The following is a 26,867-nucleotide window of genomic DNA, read 5'->3' on the forward strand; positions in this document are numbered from 1 at the left end:
CAGCGGCAAGAGTGGTATAGTGCGCGCCGTCCAGTTATCACCATTGACAAGCGCGCGCATCCGGTTTGACCGCACTGCGCTTATGCGCGCCTGTCCATGGTGATAACTGGACGGCGCGCACTCACCACTGCGAAGGCTTGCCGCTGTTGACGAGCACCGTACGTACATACATGATCCGCTTCCGTTTCTGATGCAAGCAATGTACCTATTTTCTGGCTCCCAGAGCGTTGAATGCAATGCTTGTGAGGAAAGTCGTTTCCGATGCAAAGTCAAACAGTGCACATAGCGAGAAAAACACGCGTGTCAACCAAAAAGCACGGGTAGGGAAGCAGAGAGCGAGAAAAGTGTGTACGCGTCAACTGAAGAACGCGGAGCCGCGTACAGAGTGCGCATGCACTATTAGGACTATTCTGGCTCTGAGGACGAGTTAATGCCATGCCAACAAGGGAGCCGTTTTTGAAGAACACTCGAACAATGCAGTGAGCGCGGAAAAGCGCGCGCAAATACCAAAAACAGCGGGCCGGCGGGGCCGCGGGCGTGGCCCCGCCGGTGGAAACTGCGCATGCGCCACTGAATCAGCTGATTACCGCAGCTATCAAAGTGAGCGACTTTTCCAGCAGATGGCGCTGGCTTCGTGGCGGCGCAGGCGGCGAGCGCGGCGCACGCGCGCGACTGTAGAGTGCAAAATCGCGGAGCTGGCTGGCGTAGCCGGCGTCGCGTAGCGGACCTCGTCGCGCGCGACATTGTGCGCTGAGCGCGCCGGACTATTGGCCTCGAGGCCCACCACTGGAAACGCCGGCGCCACCGTCGGCGTGACGTACTTGGCAGGATCACGTGGTCTCCGCGGCCGCGTCGGCTGCTTGTGGCGCACTGCCGCGTGCTTTGAAAACGAGTTTCACATGCGCTGCGGTCTGTTCAAATTCGGAAGTTTTCTCTCATTTTCTACTCAATTGAAACCATTGTAATAGAGTGACTGCCTCCGAAGGTGACGAACATGGGGCTCTACCGCTCGGTGCCGCAGCGCCGCGCTTACGCAAAGGAGCCCAGTGTCAGCCTGCACTGGTAACCGCGGGACAAGAAACAGCGTGAAGCATGGGTTGTAAAGCTAAGAACCGGCAATAGCCATCCGCTACGAGCAGACAGCGCGCACTGAGACGATGGCTCGCGCTCGCTTCCCGCCGGCAAATGATGCTTATCTACCACAGGATGGTAAAAGCGCTACATTTTACCACGTGCGATGCCATCTCAGAACCCTCCAATGCGACCTCTTGATCGTCGGCCCCGTGCTCAGCGTCCACAAAATCGGCTGCAGATGCGCAAGTCATTGTTTAGATACGTTGAATTAAAAAACGCACAGGGTTCCTCATGCATTCGTTAAAGATGACTAGAAGGCGAAAGCCATCTTCTTCTTGCCAGTCGATGTACTGATTCTCCCGCGTTAGCGTATTTTCTTTCTTTTCCTAGGCGTCGCATGCTACTACATGCTCGGTCTCGTAGACTGGTTCTCCTTCCACCAGCAGTCTCGAAGTGGTGAAGCTTTGGTCTATGAATTTGTTGATCACAGAGAGCGGCAAGTTCACTGGAATGCAAACGGAACGATAATAAGGAGCATTAAAAAAAGGCGTCGCATTTGCTCACGTTTTGTGTGAGCACCAAACGAAACGAATGCGCTGAATAAAGAAACAGAAGCAGCGGCATTTGCCCACTGAGAAGACCGATCAATACGCAGTGCGAGACAACTTGTCAAATGACATTGAAACGTACCCGAATTTAGACCGAAAAAGAAAAAAAAAACACTGAATCGTCTGGACGGGGATCACAAGGTTGTCATGCGCACCGAAGCCGCAGTTGTAAGGAAATTGTTTTTGAACTGCTCTGATAGCGTCCGCACAACAGTAGTTGTTTGTTTACTCACAAATTCTCATGTTTTGCGGCCTAAAGTTCACAGCGCGCTGCCAAAACGCGCTCGTAGCAAAAGCGAAACCATCAGTACGAACATACACGCAGACGCTATCATACATGTAGAGGCACCGTCAGTCGTCGCGAACCCGTGCGATCGCTGGTTTGAGGCTTCTTTCTGTTATGCTCCGTTTGGTTATACAGGCAGTCTACTCTAACGAGATATTTCACATAGTTTGCGCTCAGCGAGTGACTACCTTGCACGCAAAAAGCCGGTTCAGGGGTCTCCAACGCGGTGACAGCGTGAAGCGGGTGCTCGGTTTTCTGCAAAGAGACAGCGACTGTAGACTATCTTGTGCTTTCAGTTCGTCGAAAATGATTATCTTGACAGTAAAGAACACAGTTCATTTCGAAAGTACTTACAGAAATGCCATGGAGGGCTTCCGCGAGGCGTTTTTTGTAGAGCGCCGACAGCAAAACCTATGGGGCGCGCGCCGGCGGCATCCTGCCTAGCACGCAATCGAGGCGCGTCCGATAGAGGGCGACTCCGTAACTCCTCGAGGCCAATATTTAGTCCTTAAAAGGTCTGAACACACGCACGCGTTGCAGCGTGTCAGCGCGTGACTTTTTGACGCGGCGCCGCGCCCTCTCCCTATGGAGAGAGAGGGCGCTCAGCTTCGCGTAGCGGCGCGCCCTCTCTCCCCATTGGGAGAGGGCGCGACGCCGCATCAAAAGGTCCCGCGCTGACACGCTGCAACGCGTACGTGTGTTCAGGCCTTAACACCGACCTGTCGCACGTTTTTCTCCCCAGAAAGATCACTCTGCAAGTCATTCTTGTTTTGCTCTCTCTTAGAACAGTTCGGCAGCAGTGCGACTACAGCACGCATCTAATCTGAGCTGTCTGCACTTGCAGGTATCTCAGATAGCAGCGACCAACGCATCCGGAGCGCAGAAGCGTCGTTTTCGATGTGGCGGCCACTACAAGCCAAGCAGTGAAGACAACGCGCATACCAACCCTCGTGACTGACTACGGAGGAAACTACGCCCACCGAGACGCTGCTTCAAATATGACGGACTGATTGACCCGTACAACAGTTCGGCAGCAGTGCGACTACAGCACGCATCTAATCTGAGCTGTCTGCACTTGCAGGTATCTCAGATAGCAGCGACCAACGCATCCGGAGCGCAGAAGCGTCGTTTTCGATGTGGCGGCCACTACAAGCCAAGCAGTGAAGACAACGCGCATACCAACCCTCGTGACTGACTACGGAGGAAACTACGCCCACCGAGACGCTGCTTCAAATATGACGGACTGATTGACCCGTACAACAGTTCGGCAGCAGTGCGACTACAGCACGCATCTAATCTGAGCTGTCTGCACTTGCAGGTATCTCAGATAGCAGCGACCAACGCATCCGGAGCGCAGAAGCGTCGTTTTCGATGTGGCGGCCACTACAAGCCAAGCAGTGAAGACAACGCGCATACCAACCCTCGTGACTGACTACGGAGGAAACTACGCCCACCGAGACGCTGCTTCAAATATGACGGACTGATTGACCCGTACAACAGTTCGGCAGCAGTGCGACTACAGCACGCATCTAATCTGAGCTGTCTGCACTTGCAGGTGAGAATCTTTAAATAAATATCTTACTGCGTAGCTGTTTTTTTAAAACGCACTGCTGCCGAACAAAGTGCCCTTTTTTTTCTCTTGTTGTGCTGCCATTCCTGTCACTAGTCATGGCACCATCAGATATTAAAGACATAAAAGAAGTTGGGAAGCTAACTGAAAATCTGAAGCGTGACTTGAGAACAGAAATGAGGGAATTGAAGGACAGCATAAAGTATTGCTCGGACACATGCGATGATGTGAAGGGCCTGAGCAAAGAGATTGCAGCACTCAGGGAGGAAGTGAGGGAAATGACAACACTAAACAGAAAATTAAAAACAGAGAATGAAAGACTGTCACAACGAATTGACGAACTGGAACAGTATCAACGCATGAACAACCTGGAAATTAGGGGAATAACAGAACAGACTGATCCGATAAAAGTTGTGGAACGGATAGGGCAATGTGTTGGTGCCACGATCAGTCCGACTGATATTGACACCTGCCACTGGGTGCAGACTCCGAAGGCAGGAACTAGGAATATAATTGTTCGTTTTGTTCAAAGAAGTAAGCGAGATGAAGTTTTCACACTGGCGAGGAAAAAGAGGTTAAATGCAGCAACACTGGGATATCAGACTACAAATAATGTGTTCGTCAATGAGCACCTGACACAGGCAAACAAAAAGTTGCTTGCAGCCGCAAAACAAAGAAAGAGAGAAGTAACGTGGAAGTACGTTTGGACGTCAAAAGGCAAAGTATGCGCAAGAAGGGACGACAACACTCCTGTTCTGCGCATAACTAGTCTCGACGATCTGTCCAAAATGACACCTGTAGCACAGACGGGCACTGTCTGAGAGGCATTTCCAAATGGCAATAGAAAACAAAGAAAATGGATACTACACCTTAGGTAGACTTGCGAAAGAGTTAAAAGAAGAGAATGCTTTGAGAGCAGTACATGTTAATGCGAGAAGCATGAGAAATAAAGTAGAAGATCTGGGCATCTTTTTCGAATCGACAGCAGTAAAATTCGATATTATTTGTATAACCGAGACCTGGATGACAGCACATGATCAAACTCCGTTTTTTCCTGGCTATCGTTCTGAACACTTGGTGAGGAACAAAAGAAAGGGGGCGGAGTGGCAATATATGTCAAAGACTCCCTTTCTTACTCTGTGGCTGAAGAACTCTCAGAAATCAGTGAGGATGTCGAGTGTCTAACGTTGCGAATAGGAGAAACAATAGTATCTGTAATCTACAGGCCCCCGAGTGGGCAAAAAAGTAATTTTAGTAATTTTTTAGAGCAGTTACTTCAACAACAATACCAAACAAGTGAACGCTCCATTATCATGGGTGACATCAACATAAACATGATCTCAGAAGACACATGGTCACATGAGATAAGTAATCTAGTTCATTGTCATGCTTTCAAAAACTTTATTGATTTACCCACAAGATTAACGGCAACGTCTGGTACTTTAATAGACGTATGCCTATCAAACGTATGCAGTAGTGACATCAAAGCAGGTGTTCTAGCTTCCGACGTAAGCGATCATCTGCCGATTTTTTGCGTAATCAAAATCAGCTACAATATCGGAAACGCAAGTCGCCAAGTTCATTTTCATCGCAAAATTAATGATCAAACATTAGAGAAGTTTAGGCTGTTGCTGTTAAAGGAACGATGGCAAGATGTTTACCGTGAATCCGATGCTGGGAAGGCTTACAGTATATTCTTGCAGCGTACGCGTGAATACTATGACGTTTCTTTTCCATTGCAACAAGCATATCGCAGAAACAAAAAAGCAAGAAAGCCATGGGTAGATAAAAACCTGTATAAACGTATAAAACATAAGAATTCAATATTTCACAAGTTTCTTAGAAATCGCGATCCACAATTGCTAAAGGAGTATAAGAAATATAGAAATAAATTAAACAGCGATATTAAAAGGGCGAAGGACGCGTACTTCGAGGAACTTTTTTATCGGCTGCGCAATCAACCAAAAAAAATGTGGGAAGCAGTTAACAACCTAGCAGGAAGATCAAAAGTGACCAATCCCACACTGCCCTGACGACAGCAGAAAACATAAAATTAGTTGACGATATGAACAGACATTTTATAAAAGCGGGGGCTTATCCACGTGGTGCAGAAAGCAGTAGAAATGATAATGAAGTCATAACCGAGGTCAGTGAAACTATTTTCTTGAGACCAACAGATCCCAACGAAGTAGTAGCAGTAATAAAAAAGCTAAAACGAAATGTAGCTGCGGGTATAGACGAAATTACTTCGAATGCAGTAATACATGTCGCGCATGAGATTAGCGAAGTGCTAGCATATTTACTAAATTTAACATTAACTCATGGAATTTTCCCCGAAGAATTGAAAATAGCCCGAGTTACACCAATACACAAAGGGGGAGATAATGGACAATTTAGTAATTACAGACCAATATCTATCTTAACTGTGTTCTCAAAATTTTCGAAGATATAATTTACGTCAGATTAGTTACATTCTTTAACGCACGCAGAGTAATTACAAAGAGTCAGTATGGCTTCCAAAAGAATAAATCCACTGAACAAGCACTTTTATATATCAAAGATAAAATTATAACCAATATTGAAGACAAAAACTATACGCTTGGTCTATTTTTAGACCTAAAGAAGGCATTTGATTCTATAGATCACAAAATCTTGTTACAGAAATTAGAGAAGTACGGAATAAGGGGTGTTGCAAGTCGGTTGCTGGTAAGCTACTTAAATAACCGTCAACAGTTCGTACGTATGCAGGATGTTTCGTCTAGTTATTTAACGCTTGAACGAGGCGTCCCTCAGGGCTCCAAGCTAGGTCCGCTATTATTCATAATTTTCGTAAACGATATAGTTAATATACCTGATTCACCAGAACTAATAATGTATGCTGACGACACCAATCTATTTTTTAAATCACGGGACCTGAATGAATTAGAACACAGTGTGAATCACTACCTTGTATCACTGGCTTGCTGGATGAATCAAAATAAATTGCAATTAAACGCCGAAAAAACAAAATACATTATTTTCAGGTCGCGCAATACACCCATCGATAAGGAAATAACCATCACTTATGCAGGAATGAAACTGCAGCAAGTGACAAATCAGAAGTTTCTTGGAGTGACGTTTAATGAAGAGTTAAGCTGGAACGCGCATATTAGCCAACTATGTGTAGACCTATCAAAAAGTATTGGTATTATGTACAGAATTTCTAAACTGATTCCCCTATGGCTGAAACAACAGCTATACAATTGCCTTTTTTATTCTAAGTTGTGCTATGGAGCTCTGGTGTGGGGAACAACTACCAAAACTAACTACAAGAAACTTGTACTTCTACAAAAAAGAGTTCTCCGCCTCTACTGCAAACACCAAGGAAATTACGCAAACTTGAGGACAGCACCTTTATTTGAAAGATATCATATGCTTCGTGCTGATCAAGTCTATTATATGAAAATATTACAAATCATATACAGAAAAAAATTGTATGAGCCCAACGAAGGAGCTAGACTACACACTTATCCTATACGCCAAAACCTACGCCGTCCACAACGAACGCGAACAAATTATGGTAAACTAACTTTTACCTATCAAACAACTTGCATATTAAACAAATTAGAACATAAGCTTAATTTTGATTGTACAGAAAAATCATTCAAGGTACAAGTTAAAGAAGTGCTAATGCAGGAAAACATACTGTTTGATGGATCATAAAAAAATACTGATGCTAGCAATGATAGTAGTTAGGAGTTGGAATTTTTGTACTGCATGTATTGTATAAACTATAAAAACGTTATGTATCACATGCCTCTAATGTTATAGTCTAATTCTATCCTGAGGGATTATGTTATGTACAAGATTTGTATAGTCAGACAGATTCAATGTAACATGACATTTTTTGTCAGCTATTTTTTTCTCTATTGCTTCTTTTGTTCATGATGGTCTGGATGTCGCGAAAGCTGTATTTTTTATTTGTTTTTTTTTATTTTGCTGTACGAACTGTGTACAAGGGTGTTGGGTCCTCTGTCAGGCTATATGCCTTTAGCCCCAACATCCTTTTGTTTCTTGTTCCTTGTACAAGAATACAATAAAACAAATTTTGAAATTGAATTGAATTAGGGGTGATACGGAAGCACCGCAATAAAGCTGTCTTACTTACTTCGTACTTATTGAACTCCTCCTCGGTAAGGCGCCCTATACCAAGCCGCACGGAAAAACACTGCATAAGGCAATAGACCAATAGTCCCGGTCTAGCCCTAGTTCTGTGCTCACCTTCTCGTAAGTGGTAAAAAAACGCTCTATACTTGAACCCTCTCTGAATCGGTGAATCCTTGAATTTACTTGAGACCATTTCCAACGTTGCATTTCTGTTCTCCTCTCTTCGCGTTCTTTTCTAGGTTCTCCTTCGGTTCCTGTCTCTCGCGTTCTCTTCTTTCTCTGCTTCTCCCATTCCTCTCTTTTCTTTTTCTCGCTGTCGTTCTTTTATTTCTCGCTCATGTTTTTCTCTTTCTCGCTCTTCAAACCTTCTGAAAGCCACTAACGCGTAGTTAATGTCCTCCTCACTGGATTCCCTAATAGTCAGCTTCCACATATTCGTCCTTGCCATTTTTTCCTCTACTTTTTTGCCGAGATGCTCGCACACAAACAAAAGCCCATCTTTCAGCATCGTCCTCAAATCCATGACTGCCGCTTTGCTGTGGTCCTGCTCACACATATTTAGGTGATCCCTCAAACTCACTCGTTACGCATAACTAGGTGATCCACCTAATCCACAAAAAGGCAATCCAGCTTCTACAAAACTCAAGTGTAGACGCAAAATGATGCCTGGAAAGTCATAGCAAAGACCAAGCACTCACCACAAACGCAGCACCATGTCGCAAGGTCCATCTTACCGCTGCCAACCAGTTGTAAGGAGTGGGGTTCGGCGGGTCTCGTAAGATCGCTGGCTCCCGCCGTCCGTCCCCATAGCTGCACGCTCAATAGCGTCTGCCTCGATGAATTTTAAGGCCAAACGTAACACCAGGCGCGTAGACAACACTGGCGTTTAAAGGGTAACTTATGGTACGACGTAATGTCAGCCCTCACGTTAGAGTACATACGCCAGTATTATCGAAACTAATTGTACTTTATGGTGCATTCATGTGAATCTCACACGGAACTTTCGTTGTATTCCACTGGGGTTGAGCAATGCTTCAATATAGCATGCTGAATCACAGGAATACAAATGTGATGTTTATTAGGCTGCTGTAGAAGCGCAGTCAACACTGGAACCACAGACGTTAATCTGATATGACGCCTGTATCGTAGGAGTGCATTGTAGTGTTTATTGGTTTCTTGTAAAATTAGATAGCCAGCCCCACAAACACAATTGACGTTGCACCGACATTGCGCCTGCATAGGGGGTTTTTCAAAACCAGTTTATAGACCTGACGTGGCTCTGTGGTAGAATACCTGATTGCCACGCAGAATGCTTGAGTTCGATTCCTGCTGGGACCCTAATTTTGATTGTTGCCATTCGTCGGGTCAACGCTGCCGATGTCGGTCTTTCTTAAAGCTCTTGCATTCAAATTAGCAATGTCTGTTCTCGCCGTTCCTGGGTAGATATAAACTGTAAGTCACCTGTGGCGCATACCCGTACACCGCGGCCCGTGGTAAACGGATATGTGCCACACGCGTCTGGAGGAAAGGAGGACGACGTACTCGACAGGATTTTAACGTTATTCACGTCATGACCCGACAGTCATATTCGTCAAATCCTCGTACCCTCCCATGCTAATTTTGGCTTACACCAAGTTAAGGAGGCGATCATGAGAGCACCCAGACGTAGGCGGCTTGATAGATAGATAGATAGATAGATAGATAGATAGATAGATAGATAGATAGAAACGTAGACAGAAACGCTCAATTTTTATTCTCTTGTGGTCGGCGTCTTCGTCTTTTTTATTCAATGATTCTTCCCGACCAGACGGGCGTCCGTCGAAGCCTTGATTTCAGAAACGCTCAAAGTGCCAAAGGTTCGCTAAGAAATGCTTCGTATTGAGTAACTTCGTGTATTTCTTGACAGTGACTTCGCCTGGAATTCTCACCTGGCGTACGTTTGTTCGAGGCTCCGGGCAGCTCTCTCGCACATTACATGATATCAGATATTATACGCCACTATCTGTTCGCAAAATGACCCTGCAAGCTTTAGGGTATAGTATTCTCCGATACGGTGTTGTGGCGTTCGGTCACTGTGCGATTCGATGGAAAAATGGAATAAACTGTATCATTCGTTCTATTTTGAAAGTTATTAGTTACGATTTTAGACTAGCCTCAGGCACAGACCTTTTTAAATCATTACGATGCTCTAACTTCGATGCCCTCTTGACTGAGACGGCTGTCCTGAGGCATTTTTGGTCTAATTAGTACAAGGTTGCTTACGTTCCTACGCGCTGTCTCCCGCCGAAAAACCATTTTCGGGGGAAAAAACCACGAGTTTTTTCAATCAGGCCCACCGCTTTCGTGATTCACGGTACCCGATGGGCCTCCTTGCTTTCGTAGCGGAACCACTGCTTAAGTGCTCCAAGAGCGCTCGCGCAGCCCCTGGAAGCGACGACGCCCACCCAAAAAAGCTACTCGTCATACCCTGCGCCGTTCAGCACAACCTTCGGAAACTTGGTCAAAAGGTTGGAGTCTCTGCGGCTGTCCGAACTTTGCAAAAAAAGCAATTTTGCAAAGTAAAGCCAGCGAAGCCTGCTCGATAAAGCACACGCACCCTTACTTTACCTGCATAGAGCACCGCTGACGTGTGACAAGGTGCACGTCGGACAGATAGATGCCTCAACACGAGGCTTACGGAGTACAACTAGCACTGCTCTAAGAATGATGCTGGCGGCCTTGCCTTACACTGCATAATTTTTGCTCACGGGCAACGTCGATTTTGCGCTCACAAACAACGCCGCCACCGCCAACCCTGGAATTTCTGCGAAATGGGCTCTCTAACGCTATCGGGTTAATCAACATTTCGTTAACGATTTATGGGGTTCAACGTGCCAAAGCGAGCCCGACTAGGAGAAACGCGAATGACTAGCTGCCATGCACGTGCCGCTGTAACACAGAAAAGAAGGGGTCGAATTCACAAAACCTCTCTTTCACATTGGCTTTGCTAACGATGTTTCCCGCACCGTGATTGGCTGAAATATTTTCTTAAGGAAATTTTTATTTAGCGTAGGACGCTCTTGCGAGTACGGTCCCAGATACTGCGTAGTGCCGTGTGTTGCATTGCGCTACAGGGCGGAACCGTGCTCTTGTACGGAAGAATGAGTATCCCAGGAGTCGTAATGAGGACATTTAATGAGGTGTTATGAGAACCTCGTCAGGCATTCTTTAGAGACAATGGTAGCCGTAACGTTTTATAAAGGAGCAAGTTGGAGCCAGCATGTGTTGCCCCTTTCAAATAGAGTCGAAGAAGTTACGCGGCCATGCCCCAATTCAGCGCGTTACGAAGGCTCTTTCGTAGAGGAGGCGTGGCAATTAGGGCTAACCTAAAGTGTTCAGTGTTAGACGATATTTCAGAGCACGAAAACGTATGGCGCAAAATCACGTACTGTGATAAGAGCATGGGGGGCGTGTACAGACCTCCGGATGCTGAGCCGGAATAGCTTGAAAGGATGCACGACTCACAGCACACCAATTCTAGGTCAAAAACTATCGTCGCGGGGGATTTACCTGGAATAAACTGGAGTGCTCTTTCACACCAAGTTCGGGATCACTACTGTACTCACTCCTCTTTAGTTTTTCATTAGATCAACTGGTTACCGAAGATACCCGAATAAACTCCTCTTCACCGTCGCTTCTTAATATTTATAAGTAGTACGCTACACGGATGCACTGTGCCTACAGAAAACGGCATTTCAGATCACAAATCAATAATCTTATCCTCTAACCAATCGGCAGCCCGACAACACAAAAAACCACTGCCCATGTATTTAAAAAGAATGTGCGCGCGCAGACGACGCTGCCGTTTTCAGCTTCCTGAAAAAAAAAACACTTGGCAGCTTTCAGCGAAATGAAACACGTGAACGAACTTTTTCCATGTTTTAAACGCATCGTTTCTTTTAGCGAAGCTCATTTTATTCTGCAAAAGGAAAAGCGTAGCAACCGAGAACACCCTTGGGTTACTCGATACGCATGAAAAGAAAAATAGAGCGTTGACGAAAAAACGCTGACACCTGTCGCTTATCTCGACTTTGCAACCGAAAGTCGCAGATGCCAAGAAGTCGCGCTTCCACAGTGTCACTTTACCTTCGTTCATGGCGCACAGCCCTATGAAATTCTCGCGCTGATAAACGCGAAACTACTTCACAAATAAAAGTTCCCGATCGCATTACTTCCGAACCGGAAGCAAAGGGACCAAACTTGTTTTTTCAATCCGTCTTCACGAAATCCGCCTCCAACGCCCAACTAGAACCGTCTGACTTGAATTTGCCCATGCCGCCACTGGCCATGAACGACGAGAGTATCTTTTTTCTTCTAGAAAAACTGAATCTGAAGAAATCCCCTGGTCCCCACAATATTACTAATTCATTTCTAAACCGATATGCCGTACGGCTAGCTAAATACAGGCATCAAATATTTATCACCTCTCTTGAAACAGCGATGTTGCCAGACGATTGGCGCAGCGTAAACATAATTCCAATCCACAAATCAGGTTCGAAATTAGAATTAAATTATTAACGCCCAGTGTCATTAACGAGTACCTGTTGCAAATTAATGGAACACATAGTCTTTAAAGCCACAATACTCCACTTAGAAAACAACCAACTACTTTAAAGCCGACAACACGGTTTTAGGTCGGCCCTTTCAAAGTAACACAACTCGCTGAACAATGACATATCAAATTGAGCAAATGTACTAGCACTAGTACATTTTATGATGGAGGCCAAATAGCCGCAATTCTTCTAACAAATCGAACACAAAGCGTGACCACAGAAAAACATACTTCGCAGCAACTTCAGGTTTACTCGGGGGTTCCGCAAGGGTCACTTCCTGGTGCCATTTTATTTCTCACGTTTCTCATCAATGACATCCAGCTCAATCTTAATGGAACGAGGCGGCTTTTCGCCGATGACTGTGTAGTATACACCGTAGCCCGTAACCGAAGAGATCAAATTAAACTGAATAATTCTCTACAATCTGTCTGTTCGTGGTGTGATACATGGGGCATGAGACTTAATGTGTTAAAAACCAAATGTATCGCATTTACCAACAAGAAAAGTCCCATCGATTTCAATTACACTCTTGGTAACATCGCACTTGAAAAATGTCATCAGGTAATATATTTGGCCCTTATCCTCACGTTGAATCTTAACTGGAAACCTCACATTTCGTCCATCTTTCAGACCGCCGAACGTAAACCATCTTTCTTACGAAGGAAGTTACGCAACACTTCACCACATGTGAGATTAAATGCCTATAAAACACTTGTTAGACCATTATTAGAATATGCTGACTTAATCTGGAGCCCCTACCGAAATCTCCTAAGTGATAAAATGGAGCGCATACAAGAACCGGCGGCTAGATTCATTTTCGCTGCTTATTCTAGACAATCTCTGAACTACCAGCGGCAGCAAACCAAGAACTACTTTCACAGAGAAGAACAGTTTCGTAGCTTAAATTCGTTTATCTTCTGTACCGTGATCATGTCAAAATTCCACAGTCAGGTTATATACTTCATCCCTTCCTACACTCATCAAGAACTAACCACAGTAAAACAATCAGACAACCTTCCAGCCGCATCAACAATATTCACTCTTTCCCTCGGCAATTTCTCACTGGAACAAGTTACCTGATAGCGTTGTGAACTGTCATACTGTAGAGTCCTTTGTTAATAAAGTGCAAACCAGTCATTGCAGTTCCTGATTGCCTTTTTCCTCCTCGTATCTCTGTAACCACTCCTGGGCCATTCCACGCCAAACCTTTCTTTTTCTTCTTTTTACCATGCTCTTTTCACTCTCACTGTCCCTTCAATCCCCAATCCCCCGTGAGTGTATCGGTTGAGGTGTCCTCACTTGAGAGACAGTTATCGTGCACTCTACACCCAATTTTCATTTTCATTTCCTCCTTCCTTTTAAGAATCACCCCCCCCCCACGCCAAACCGTTGTGGTGTCCTCGACTGAGAGACAGTTACTGTGTCACTCCCCCACCTTTCTATTTTCCATTTTCTATCAAAAACCTCTTCTCCATGCCAAACGTCCCAGCTATTTTGGCGACCATCTCAAATGTGATTGAAAAAGATTGTGGTGATTTCTAGCATTGAAAACAATAAATTTCTAGGATATTTAGGAGATAAAAAAATTTTATTCACGTGCGAGTCTTCCGAGTTTCGCAGAATGTCCAAGTGACGTTTGTTAAAAAATTATTTCTGAGAGTATCGCTTCTTGGGGGTTTCAATGCCAAATTTGGTTTACATATTGTTACGGAAAAACACCAACTCAGAGGGATACGTATCCCTGTATTGTTTTCAGCTTAGGCGAGCAGCACAACCGACGCGAACAGCACGCGCCAGTCTGTCTGTTTCGTCCTTCTCTTCGTCTCCTTGGCCGCGATGCCGCTGGTACGTAGCAATATTAAGCAAGAGCGCCTGCGGAAGATGCCGGAGTCTGAGTTATTTTACTGCAATTTTTCTGCCATATAGGCCTCTACAAATTTTGTCAAAATGCTCCATGTTCGCATTTTTTTCCCTGCAGTATGTTGAAATGAAGAATAAAAAAGACGACACAAGGAGGGTTCGCTGCACGGGGTAGGCCTGTGCTGTTGAGGGCGTTGTTCAGGGAAAGGTATGTCGAGAAGGACGGAAAGGGAAAAGCGATTCTTGGTGCACCCTCTGGACCTACTGAACGTCGAATTGCGTTCAAGCTCGGGGGTTCTTACCTTTTCGGAACGATTTCGAACGTCACGACGTGATCTTTCGCTCTTTGTCGTCGCGCTGACGAAGATTATGGCGCGCGCTCCTCGTCACTCGCATGCGCAGACTACCCTCCCAGTAAGATCCATACTATTTAGGATATTAACCCGGAATACCTATTGATTGCATGGAAGGACTTCCTCTGCCGATTTCAAATGGTGGCCTTGTAAACCGGCAACGCGCTGTGTATGCACTCACCAAGTGATTCGGTTTTCTCCTAAAACAGTGGAGGGCCGTGCTTCGCTGCCATCGGTGGCTCACTGGCGCAGAGAATCACGTATGGCCTCATGAGTAGACACTGGATTTTAGGCAAACGCCTATTTTGTTTCTAGCGCTCCTATCGCGCCGTTTTGATATAGAGCATAAATTAGAGGTTAAGAAGGGCTGTTATAGTGTTCTTATAGTGTCTGTAAATACTTATTTATGGTGTTCATGCCTAAAGACTTGATAATGCCTATAAATGCCTAATTTCAAAATTTGCACTTATATGAACACTATTTAGCCTCCATTTTCGGTCCCGGGTGCAGTTTGAAACCGTTGTTCACGTTGCCGCGCAACATTCACTGTTCGGAAATATGAGGGTTGAACCAATAACGCACCTAGGATTTCTCTAAGGGGGGGGGGAGGTTGAAATTCTGACAAGATTACAGGAGTGCGGGGGGAGGGGGGGCAATCGCATTGCATAATATGCCATTTCCTTGCTTCAGCTGGAGTAATGAGACAATAAAATACCAAATAGTATTAATAATAATAATAATATTAATAGTAGTAATAAATATAACATCATTTATGAAGATGATCATTCAGCGTTTTACAGAAAGGTCTTGAAATAACTTGACAAGGCCAAAGAATCATTCAGTGGAGCAGTGCACGTAGAAAATACACTACAAATTGAATAAACCAACGCGTAACATAGTTACCGACGAACTTGTTTGGCAGGTGCTTATTTTTGGTATTTTTGCAGTTTCATGTAGTTGTAAGGGTGCTGACATGTTTGCTGGCTGGCGGCCGCGGAATGATTTTAAAAATTTTATTACTATGGTAGCGCACACAAACGGGACGCAAGAAAGGCACACGAAGGCACCCAGCGTCGTGTGTGCGTTTTTGTGTGCGTTTCTTGTGTCCCGTGTATTTGCACAACCACTGCAATAACAACATGCCATACGAACAAGCCCGCATGCATGGCAACTTTAGCCCTTAAAAAACTCTGCAGCTGGGAATTTTCTATGCTTCCTTCGAGTCGCGCCAAACTATTATAAATTTTAAAGTGCACCGTAAATATTGATTATAAACAGTATGCACAGCTCAACGCAGCACACGTACAGCACAATTCTCAGCTCACGGATAAACTGCATTATAGCGACACTTACGGACTTTCCAGCGTGTATTCCCAGGTCACTCGGTCGCATAGAGGTTCGGCGACCGAACCATCCTTAAGGGTCGCTGAAACGGTTTTTTGACATTTCATTTTTGCTAAGACCATTACTGGAGCAAATCATTGGCGCCATACTTCAGTCGAAACACCCTTTATTAAGGGAGCTACGTATAATAAAAAGCTTCCCTCCTCCTTTCTCCCTCAACTTTTCTTTTGAGCGTTCGGGGCTAAGCTCCGCCTTCAAGAGGCTCTGCGTCACGATGAAGGAAAGAAGGTGACTTTCTAAGGGCTCGTTTTTCTTTGTTAGACACAACGGCATTGTTATATTTTGACCTCTATTTATTATCACCTTGATATGTAATAAACAATATAACGTACTAACAAAAGAAACTGAAAATCATGTGCTATGAATACACTACCTCTTTTTGATGCAGCAAATTCAGTTGGTTTGTATCGTTCCCACAGCAAAACACTGCAATAGTGGGACTAAACTTCAAAAATTTTTCTCTCAACTAAAAGAAAAACTACTTAATTAAACTTTCTGTGGACAAAGTCTTTATGATTCTCAGTCGTATGTGCCCTTCCGCTTAATTTTTCTTGGACCACCCTAGGGTGCTACAGACGTCTCAACATGGGCCAATGTAGTGTTTTTGCCAAGTTCAGGATTTAACTTTAGAGCCTATGGGCCGTACACAAGCAAAACAAAAAATAAGGATATAGTACGTTTTATGAAGAGTTTTGTAAAAATAATTTCTGCATTTGATCGATAATTGTCTTTTGTAAAAAAATTCCCGAAAAGACAACAATTTACTCAATTTTACCTACGCGCTAAGAAGTAAAAAAATATAAAGCTCCTATAAAGGGCTGCCCTATAATGGAATCAAATCACGATGCTCGAAAAACGCAAAAAAGCAAGTGTTGAAAGAATGCCTGGAATGGTCGATCTATAGCGATTTTTTTTCGTACCTGGTTTTCCAACAATTCGTGAAGTTCAAGTGGTGCTCACGTCCCCCAAAATGTTTTGCAGCTCAAGTTATTATGGCCAAATACTGTATTGCTAATGTCTAAATGTGCGTAATTTTGCCAGATTTTTGTAGAGAAATTGATTTTTCTCGAGCGCCCCGAGTGGGACAGTTGGCCTGGAATGACCCTATGTACAGTGTCACAATAAATGAGTGCACAAGGCTGAGCTGGCTGCCTCATGCGACAAAAGCGTCCAGATCGACAGCCATTCGGCCTCTACTTTGCTCACTACCGAAAAGGCCAAATGGAAGAGATAAGAAATATACCTGAGGAGACACATACTGAGGCTATAACAATTTGTCGACAAATACAAAGACGAGCTCAAGCAACTGACAACAGGCCGTGCCATTTTTCACGCCTTTCACATTGGCTCAAGTTGGGAGTCGGCACTACAACTTTATACTTGAACGACAGCGTCTGTTCACACACATCCGTCAATGTTGCAGGAAGCGCGCGGCATATGCAGCTATTTTATTTTATTTTTCGTACCACCACGATTTAACTGGTTTAAGCTCTGAAATGGTGGAATCACTTGGCATAGTTCCTCTTTTTCTGGCACCAGCTGTTGCTTTCTTCCGGCGGCAACAAATGTAAATCTCAAAAGCTTTACGAAGGGAACGGGAGATCACGTATATCTCTGGAAGCAGTCTAGTGACATTTCGTGCTATTTAGCGCATGAACTCCAGGCTTGCGTATAGTGCGCTACACCAGTAGACGGTAGCACGCATCGGGGAACTTTAAGCGCCCAAAGTTTCAGTATTAGCTCTTGGCAAATGCTGCTTTCGAAAATCGACTTTCAGGCAGTCAAAAACGGACTCTCAGTCAAGCGAACCTAACGGTGACAAAACAATTTTCCGCGCAGCACTGGCATGCGCTCTCCGGTATCGGGCTAGCAGACGACGCACGAGCGTCTCGATCAAATAGCCGCGAAAGACACACGCCTTCGAAATGGGCTGGTTGCCCAGAACGAGAAGTGCTTCATGATTCCAGTTTAGAAGTTTTCATTATACTTTAAACGACGCGAATACAGCCGAAAACCGAACCATACAGCAGCTTCGAATGTAGCCACGGCATTCGTTTCCGCGAGCGACGACGTGACGGCGGGTCTACTACTGTGGCGGCGCCCGGAGGCTAAAAGCCGCACTAACGCCGACGGTCGGTTCCCATTGCGCTCCGATCCTTCGCCCAGGCACGGAAAGATAGAGGCGCTGGTTGTACACAAGGGGTAGAGTTACTGATTGTATTGTTACATTTTAAACTGCATGTTCGAGTTATTCTTTATATCTTTGAATTTTGCTGTTGTGCTTTTGTGTTTCTAAAAAGAGAGGAAGAAATTTCTGTATTTTTTACGTTGCACTACATATGAGCAAATGTATGGGTGGAGGAACCCTAGTCAGGCAGAGCTAACCTGCCTTTAGTCCCTTCAACTTAGGTAAAAAAAATTCTCTGAATAAACTGAATTAAACTGAAAAAAAAATCGGGAGAGTTGGCACGTATGCGCCAACTCTCCCGATTTTTTTTTCAGTTTGTGTAATTAACAAAAACTCCTTGATTGACTTTTTAATTATTAACTTTAGGGTTGTTCCTGTATCTGGCAGAGTTGTAGGACGTGACAATTTATGACAATACCGTTTTAAAAAATCGCAATGAACGCACGTAACTTGAGATAATTGTCACTTATGGCGTTTTTCACTGGGAGATCCGGAGCAGGTTTTTTTGCTGCGTGGCGACGAATCTGAATTTCACTGGTAGATTCGGAGCGGGTCCACGCGTTTCACTGGTAGTTTCAGGGCAACTCGCTCCGAGGCGGATTGCTCTCACTTGCTCCGCCGCCAAGTCGCGGATTCGGGCGGAAACACGACGGGCAGCATACGTCACATCCGTCATTGTGCGTTCGCTGATCGGCTCAGCTTCGCAAAATGGCTGCGTTTTGTGGACATCGCATATTTTGTGGACATCGCAGAAGAAGTGATATCATTTCCAGCAGACCTTGATCAGCTGTCGGCGAACTTTCAACAAGTAAGAATTTTAGTTGTTTTTCACTGCTTCATGGCACACACAAGAGAGGAGTTGCCAAATTGTAGCTCCCTTTTGAGAATACTTACGAAGTGCATCGATTTAGCATGTTAAGCTGCCGTGGGGGGACAGTGGACGTGGTACTCAGCTGCTCCTCCAAAAGATGTCGGTACTATCTCAGTCACAGAAGTCGCATTATCAAATGAGAAATGCTAGAGGAACGTATATTGTTCATTTGCAGTGCACATAAAAATACCACAGCTCGTTGAAATTTCTGGTGCCCTTCGCAGTGGTGTACCGCACAATCATTTCATGGTTTTGGCATGTAAAAACTTATTTTACGTAACCCGAGCTCCACTAAGACCAACATACCACTCATCCAGTTGTTAACACTAATTACTATCAAGATGTTCATTACAAGTGTGTTCTTTGTCCTCTCACTGTCACAGGTGTCAGGAGTGCCCAATACGATCGGGTGTATCGATGGATCTTACATCAGTATCCGCTGCCCAGCAAAAAAGGTGCGTTCCACCTACGTAAACAGGCACAGTTACCTGTCCCTTACACTGCAAGCTGTGTGTGATCACACAAAGAAGTTTCTTGATGTTACTACTGGACACCTCAGTGAGATTCACGACTCGAGAATCTTCAACACATCCAGGCTTGCTGCAAAGTTGCCTCGTGTGTGCTGTGCCGGGAAGTACCACGTTCTTGGGGACGCTGCCTACCCGCTTCGGGATCACCTGATAACTCCATTTAGAAATTATGGTGACCTCGATGCAAGGCAGCGTGCCTTCAACTACCACTTCTCGGCAACGAGGGTGAAAATTGAGAACGCGTTTGGAGATCTCAAGACCAGGTTCCGCCAGCTGCTACACTTGGACTTCCTGTTTGTGGACAAAATGAACAAGTTTATAATAGCTTGTTGTGTTTTGCACAACATGTGCGTTAACTGTGGTGATGTGGATGTGCCACCCTACACCGATGATGGACATGAAACGTGGGAATGGGAGGCACAACCGGATGACATTCCCCCCAACAGTGGCCCTTTAGCAGCAACTGAAGCTGTGCTGCGTCGCCAAGGCGAGGAGAAGCGTGAGCGCTTAATGCAAGCGATGCACATTTGAGTAGGAGTTGGGAACTTGCTTCGTGTATTTAAAACAAGGAACTTTACAAATAAGCAATGTAAATTTTGTAGCGTGTTGTCTTGCAAGGGCACAGCTTGATTTTTTGCTTCTTTGCTTTGTGACATGTAGCAATTTCCACATAGTGTGAGTCAACCCAAGAAGTTTGCAGGAAGTAATCTGACTGCATCAGTGTAATTGTTTTCTGTGTGCAGCCATGAGCATGCAGAATTATCGTGGCAGAAGCAGGTTAGCTACGCAACCGGAAAGGCGGGAAAAATGATGGGCTTCATTTGCAGGAACTCTGGTTCATTCAGTCATTCCACGCGTGAGCTATTCTTCAAGATGTACGTGAGGTCCGTCCTCGAGTAGGCTTGTGTAGTGTGTAGTGTGAGACCCTCCGACGGCGCGCGACGTTCATAAACTTGAAAGGGTTCAGAATCTAGGTGCGAAGTACGTGTCCCATCAATACGCAATTTCAGTGCAACAAGAACCAAGGAAGAACTTAAATGGGGTACCCTTGTAGAACGACGCAGAAAGCTGCGCCTGAAGCTTTTTCATTCCATATACTAGGGTATGGTTAATATGCAGAGAGAAATGTATATAATGCCGCCTCACTATAGGCCACAACGCGTGGACCATGAGCGAGAAGTACGAGAGGTTCTATGCCGGACAGAACTTTTAAAGAAATTTTTCTTTCCAAAATCTATCCAAGACTGGAATAGGTTACCTGCTGACGTCATCAACGTAGTTTCAAATGAAATGTTTTTTGCCCTGCTGAAATGATTGTTTCTTTGATCTTTATTTTAGACGTACACTCTAAGCCAAAAGAGAGCAACGGGGGTATAGGGGTTCCTCCTTTGAGGGAGCAAGTGCTTTGCCACTCCCATTACTCTCCTAAAAGGAGCAACGGCAAGGGGACGAACCGTTGCTCTCCCTGAGGACCAACTGTTACTCCTTTCTGATGCTCCTCAAGGGAGCAACGGATGCTCCTTCCCGTTACTCCTTAGTTTCTTCTCGGGCCGAAAAAAAAATCGTTTTTGATTGATTTCTAGAGCACATTGAGGTTTATACACATATTTGTTTGGATGTACAAATTATACACAGACATCTCGTTCAGAAAGAAATTTCAGAAAATTTGCAACAAACACACAGGATTCGAACTCGCGACCACTTAATCACCATGCGCGCACGCTAACCACTGCGCCACCAAACGCTACGGCGCCGTCTGAAAGGAAACGGGGTTATGTAGGTTCCGACGGGTCGTTGCGCGTTCTGACATGTTAGTGAAATGAGTATAGGCGTGCAGAACCAGTGGTGATGTTCGAAAGAGAATAGAAGGTAACAATGTATACATCTGAAAACGTCAAGGCAATGAGTCTCTCACGAAAACACAGGCTTTGCCGTGCTCCCTTTGCGCTAGCTAAAAGGCCAGTTTTTTCTTTTTTTCTTTTTTTGCCCGGAGGTGTGTTTTCTTCTTCTTTATTATCATTGCTATTATTAATATCAATATTAATAATAATATTTTTTGCGGAAGAGTCGCCTCCCCTTTGAAAAGACAACACCGCCCGAGCTGATAACGTCCGTTTGCTCTGAGATTAAACAGAAAATCAAGCTACCGGACCCGATTGCGATAACTGTCCTCCCGGCAAAATCAGCCAGTGACAAGGTAGAGATGAGGGGGTAGGGGAGGCAGCGGCGTTAGCTCGCTGTCAGTCTCGTTGTCAGCATAAAACCGAAAATGTAAAGTCTATCAACTGTGTACTTCTCTCAACCGCTTGTTTGTCGCGAAGTATACACGGAGTCTCGCGAAGCTTCGCATTTTAGTGCCACACTCTCAGGCTATATATTTATGCCAACTGTTATACGCAAACACGCCATTTGACTTTCGACGACAACAGCTTCAGGTGCTGGCGTTCTAGTGCAACCATGCCTTTTATTGGGCGATTTTAGCTTGTATTGTGGGCTTTTAGCTTTACGTTACCGTGTTACGAGTTGCCGGAACGAATCTGCGCATACGCGGGCCCTTACGGAACGTGAACTACTCTCCGGATTAGCTTTACGTTTACGGCCCTATCTCGAAAATCCACATTCGTTCGCGGCTACTCGCGATACCCACTTTGCCGAGGCTCCAGCCGCCGAGTAAAAATAAGCCGAAGTGCGAGCGGTAATTGCGATCACTTTGTTTCAGCGGCTAGAGTCACTAGAGTGACCTAGAATTAGAATACCGAAGCGGTAAAAACGTGAGAAGCCTTGACATAAATACCCCGACAGGCTGGATAGGTGACGCCATCTAGCGGGAACAAGATGAAGCAGGCAAGGAAAAAATTGTTATTTCAGAAACATCGTGCGTTCCACTTCTGGTGTAAATGCCTTGCCGCGGCATTATTACGAATTAGTTACCTTTTCAATCATTTTTTTTCCTCTAAAACAGGCGAAAACAAACGTGTCCACGACTATGGTTGCACGAAGCGTCACAAGATGGCGACACCATCGTCGGATAACCCGGTATTCTACGCTAAAAACCCCTCGAGATATTTCTGCAGCGGTTATACAATCTTATATAAACTAAATATAATTTAAATGCCGTTATCATCAACATTTCATGGTTTATTCAAACGTAAAGGTATCCGTTTACGTACGGGGAGGTAAAACCTTTCTAAAACATGTGTTCCGGTAACACGGTAACATTAAAAAGTTTACGTACAAGCCAAATGTCCCTATTAGCGTGCGTATCTCTCTGTTCAGTTTACAAAAACTAGTTTCCTTATGCCAGCCCGCAAGAAAATATGGCCCATGCATCGACCGATACTGGGTGCGTCCTGCAGGAGAGCAGCGGTTGCGCGCCGAGAGAAACTGTTGCCGTTCGTCCTTCTGTTGCTCCCTTCCAACCTAACCCTAAACGCTTACTCCCCCAACTTGAGCCATGTCAGCCATCTTGTTCCAGTTGCTCTTTCTGGGGAGTAACAGTTGGTCTTTAGGACTAAAACCGGCAGTTACTCTCCTTTTTTCCATTTTTGGCTTAGAGTGTACTGTATCTATTATTGTGCTTATCTTACCTTATCTTACCGATGAGTCATGGTGAATTGCCTTTAAGATATTTTAATTTGGTGCTGAAGTAAGCGTGACTGCTTATCTGTGTTGGAAGCCCCTCGAGAGATTGCCACTAGTATGATGTAGATTGGGAACCCTGTGTGATGTCCCACGAGTAGAGCGAGTATTGTCGACGTCACAGACAAGTTTGCAGGGCGCGTAGGATATCACACCTGGCACTCCTTCCTTGCCCCCACCACTTTGTTTTTGGGCTGATCTCAAGGTGGTTCTGGCTCCTTACGGCAGTGGCTTTTTAACTACTGCAGGAAGGAATGTCTTTTCTCTCTCTTTTCTGAGGGGGCACTCTGCTTGGCAGGCAGACCTGTTGCTTCAAAGAACATGCCTAGTGCATCACATACCCATGCCGACTCATTGTTTCCTACACGTGGTGCCCAACTTCAAAAAGTGCGCTCTGAACGTCACAAAAGTCTGAGTGTACATAGTCTTATGGCTCCACTACGGTGGGTCGCTACGTAGTTTCTCGTGATTTTTGGTGGGAGTTTTGAAGTGATGCTGAAATTGGTCACAATTAATCATTCTAACATTAATTATACAATAGATTAGAACATTTATGATGAAGTATTGGGGTTATCAGACACAATGCTCCTAATTAAAGCATAGAAATCGATACAAAAATTTGTCTGTCTGGGGTTCTTTAAGCATGCTGACGGGTGTTGTGAGAAATGGCACCTTTGTAATGCAATTCTGTTTGGTCTCAATTGCTCGACAGCAGTTCTCGCCGCTGTCAGGTTACAGTGTGAATTGCTTGCACATTGACTTTTCATTTGCCTGGAAAAAGTATGCCCAAACACATAGCGTAGGGTTGCGCGAAAGAACAAGGACGAAGGTAAGTGGACAGGACGGGCGCAAAACTTCAACTGAATAAACGGAAGGCCAAAGCCGTTAAAAAGTTTGAATCAACATCGTTTATTCAGTTGAAGTTTTGCGCCCGTCCTGTCCACTTACCTTCGTCCTTGTTCTTTCGCGCAACCCTACGCTATGTGTTGACCTGTGCACCAACTAGCCCAAATGAGAGCTTTAATGCCCAAACAAATGTTCTGTATTTCCCACTCTTGCTGCAGCTTTTTTTACCGTCACAACCACGTGACAATATAGTGAACAATGATTGCAAGTATTTCATAAAAGGGCCGCAACCCTTATTTTACCTCATCGAGAAACATTGCCAATCTATTATCAATGCGCCTGTGAACATGTCAAGGAGTACAATGCTTACAATAAACATGCTTTTCACATTTTATTTATTTTTGTCTAAGTTGAAAATTTCACGGAGAAGGTTCATCTTGTCTGCATGCATCTCCTCCCGTCGCTGTGTTTCGGCAAGTCGCCGCTCTTCCCTCTTGCTCTCTCTTTCTGCCTTATGTTTTGCTCGGCGTTCATCCAATTCATTCATCTTCTCAAAGAATACTTGCATATGCAGCTCCCGTGCTGAATTCGGGCGCTTTTTTTTTGCATCAGGGACGTCCTCTTGCCCAACGGAGCTGGATGCAGTGTTTGATGTTGACGGGCTTGAATCGGCTTGCGAGATGGACTCAGTTAATGATTGTGGACGTGTCTTTTTCGACACCACTCCACTTGCATCACGTACCACTTCTGGTTCTATGCTGTCATCCAGCCACTTGATTTTTTCGAGTTCATCCTCGTAGGGGACTTCTTGTGGGGAATTGCCAGACTTGTTATTGTTGCCAGCTGCCACACTTTTTCTTTTCAGTACGGTTTTGTATCTAGAGCAGCACTGCTCACAGTCCGTGTTACACTGAGTTTATCTTTGATCTCTGTGGCGATTCTTTCAAACATGGCCTTCTTGTTGCGGAATTTTTTTAGAGGGCCGACTTGGAAAATATGAGGCGTATAGGTCAAGCAGCAGCTTTGTCTCACCACTCGTCCACTCACACCCTGCAGCTGATATATGCAACACACACACACACACACACACACACACACACACACACACACACACACACACACACACACACACACACACACACACACACACAAAATTTTAATTACGTGTAAACAGGCAATATCGCACTTTGTTGACGCACGGCACCAAGCTATACGCTCTCTGAGCAATAGAACACTTATTTTAAGCTTTAGTACTGTCCACACTGTTTTGACGCAGCATATAGTGAGTGCGGTGGATATCCCGTTGCATATGAAAACAGACATTTGGGCAAGCTTATAATATTGCTATACATTACTTACCGAAGACAGTTTTCTTAGAGAGTAAATTTGAAAACACTGCGTATTAAGCATGAGGCCTGTTTGTGCAGCTGATCATTTGTTGAACTAACTTTTATTATTTAAGCACCAAATATTCAGAACCACCAGAAAGAAGCCATTAAATGGCTTTGGGTAGTTCGTGGTTCTTTTGAAGGGGGATGCAATCTGCTGCACCTATGTTCCTCCTAGGACCACTAGCATGTTAGTGTAAATATGCTTACCACGTGCAGGAGCCCTTGGCTGGCCAGCCTCACTTCTTGACGATCCGCTGGATGCTGCAGAATCTGTGTTTGGTGGTTGAAAAGCATTACATAACGTTAATATAGGTGTTAATTTTAAGCAGGTACACAACTTTCTTCAAGCACAGTCCTCGCATGTTCCTTGTCAAGGCATTGCCTCTTACATATATAGGCGACTGTATACACATCAAAAACTAGTTCTGTGCAGACAATTGAACATAGACTAACTTACCATTTCCTAGAGATGCGCTCTGTGGAGGTGTCAGAACGTCGGCGGCGTCACACTCGGTAGCACCTTCAAATACATTAAAAAAAAAACATTTGCGGGTTAACGCCAAAAGAATAGAGGTCAATTAGCACCAAGAAAGCGTTACTTCTCTAGTAAATTTTTCATGCACGTATTCATGTGCGAACACAGGGAGCTCGCCGTGCATTTTTAGCAAAGGTGGTAAAGCAGATATGCTTGGTGAGCGTTGAGAAAATTCCGACGCGCCTGTGATATTCTAAAGCAGTAGGACTTCTAAGGCGGCAGGTACGTAACTACTCAGATGGAAAAAAAAGTCCTGCTCAGAACGTGCCGCATTTTTGCGAGCGCCGATTGCGGTCGTTGCCACGTGCACCTACCTACCGTACGACTATGTGACCAGCCTTCACGCGGAGCTATCAAAATTTATCATTACGGGCAGAATTTATTATCAGTGTGAAGTACGTAGCACTTACCATTGAGATCGTTCCCGCCGTTCGTAAGCACGCCCAGCAACAGGCGACGCACAGCCGGAGTGAGTTCCACGTGCTCGTCCATGCTCACAACACAATTGTTGTGTTTGTCGAATATTGGGAAGCAGCCCCCCACTTCGGAGAAGCTTTTTAGGACGACCCCGTGGCGAAAAGGAGGAAGAAGGGCAACCCGGGGGGACGCGTTTTCAGGGTTGCGACCGCAGCGGCCCGCAATTTGGAGGCGACTACGAGTACGGGAAGAGCGGAGAACGTCCTTGACATCGTCGTTTTATGACCTACACGCCCACCCCGTGAAAGAACACTGGAAGCCGCAGGGGCCGTCACCCAACACATTTGTTTGTTTGTTTGTTTTGCCTTCTTTTCTATGGCACGTACCCACTCTGGGGGATGGGCCAAGAATATGTAGTTGAAGCTTAAAATGTTATTCGAAGAATGTAAAATGGTTAAAAAAAAAAATTAAGAGTAGAAATGGTAATAATAAATAAGACATCAAATTAATACTTCAAAAATTATGCTATTGCGCTCGTATTTCAGACAGCCGTATTA

At 44.9% G+C, this 26,867-nt stretch overlaps 1 long non-coding RNA gene across 1 annotated transcript; it reads right to left on the minus strand.

Moving 5' to 3' along the window:
• Positions 1–24,333: 24,333 nt before the first annotated feature.
• On the minus strand, positions 24,334–26,647 carry LOC119384155 (uncharacterized). The gene is made up of 3 exons (XR_005181880.2): positions 25,816–26,647; positions 25,566–25,628; positions 24,334–25,023 (listed from the first exon to the last, which is right to left on the minus strand). It is a non-coding gene; the product is annotated as an uncharacterized LOC119384155 (long non-coding RNA).
• Between the last annotated feature and the right edge of the window lie 220 nt (positions 26,648–26,867).

Source organism: Rhipicephalus sanguineus, chromosome 2 (assembly GCF_013339695.2).
Source record: "Rhipicephalus sanguineus isolate Rsan-2018 chromosome 2, BIME_Rsan_1.4, whole genome shotgun sequence".
Taxonomy (NCBI): Eukaryota; Metazoa; Arthropoda; class Arachnida; order Ixodida; family Ixodidae; genus Rhipicephalus; species Rhipicephalus sanguineus.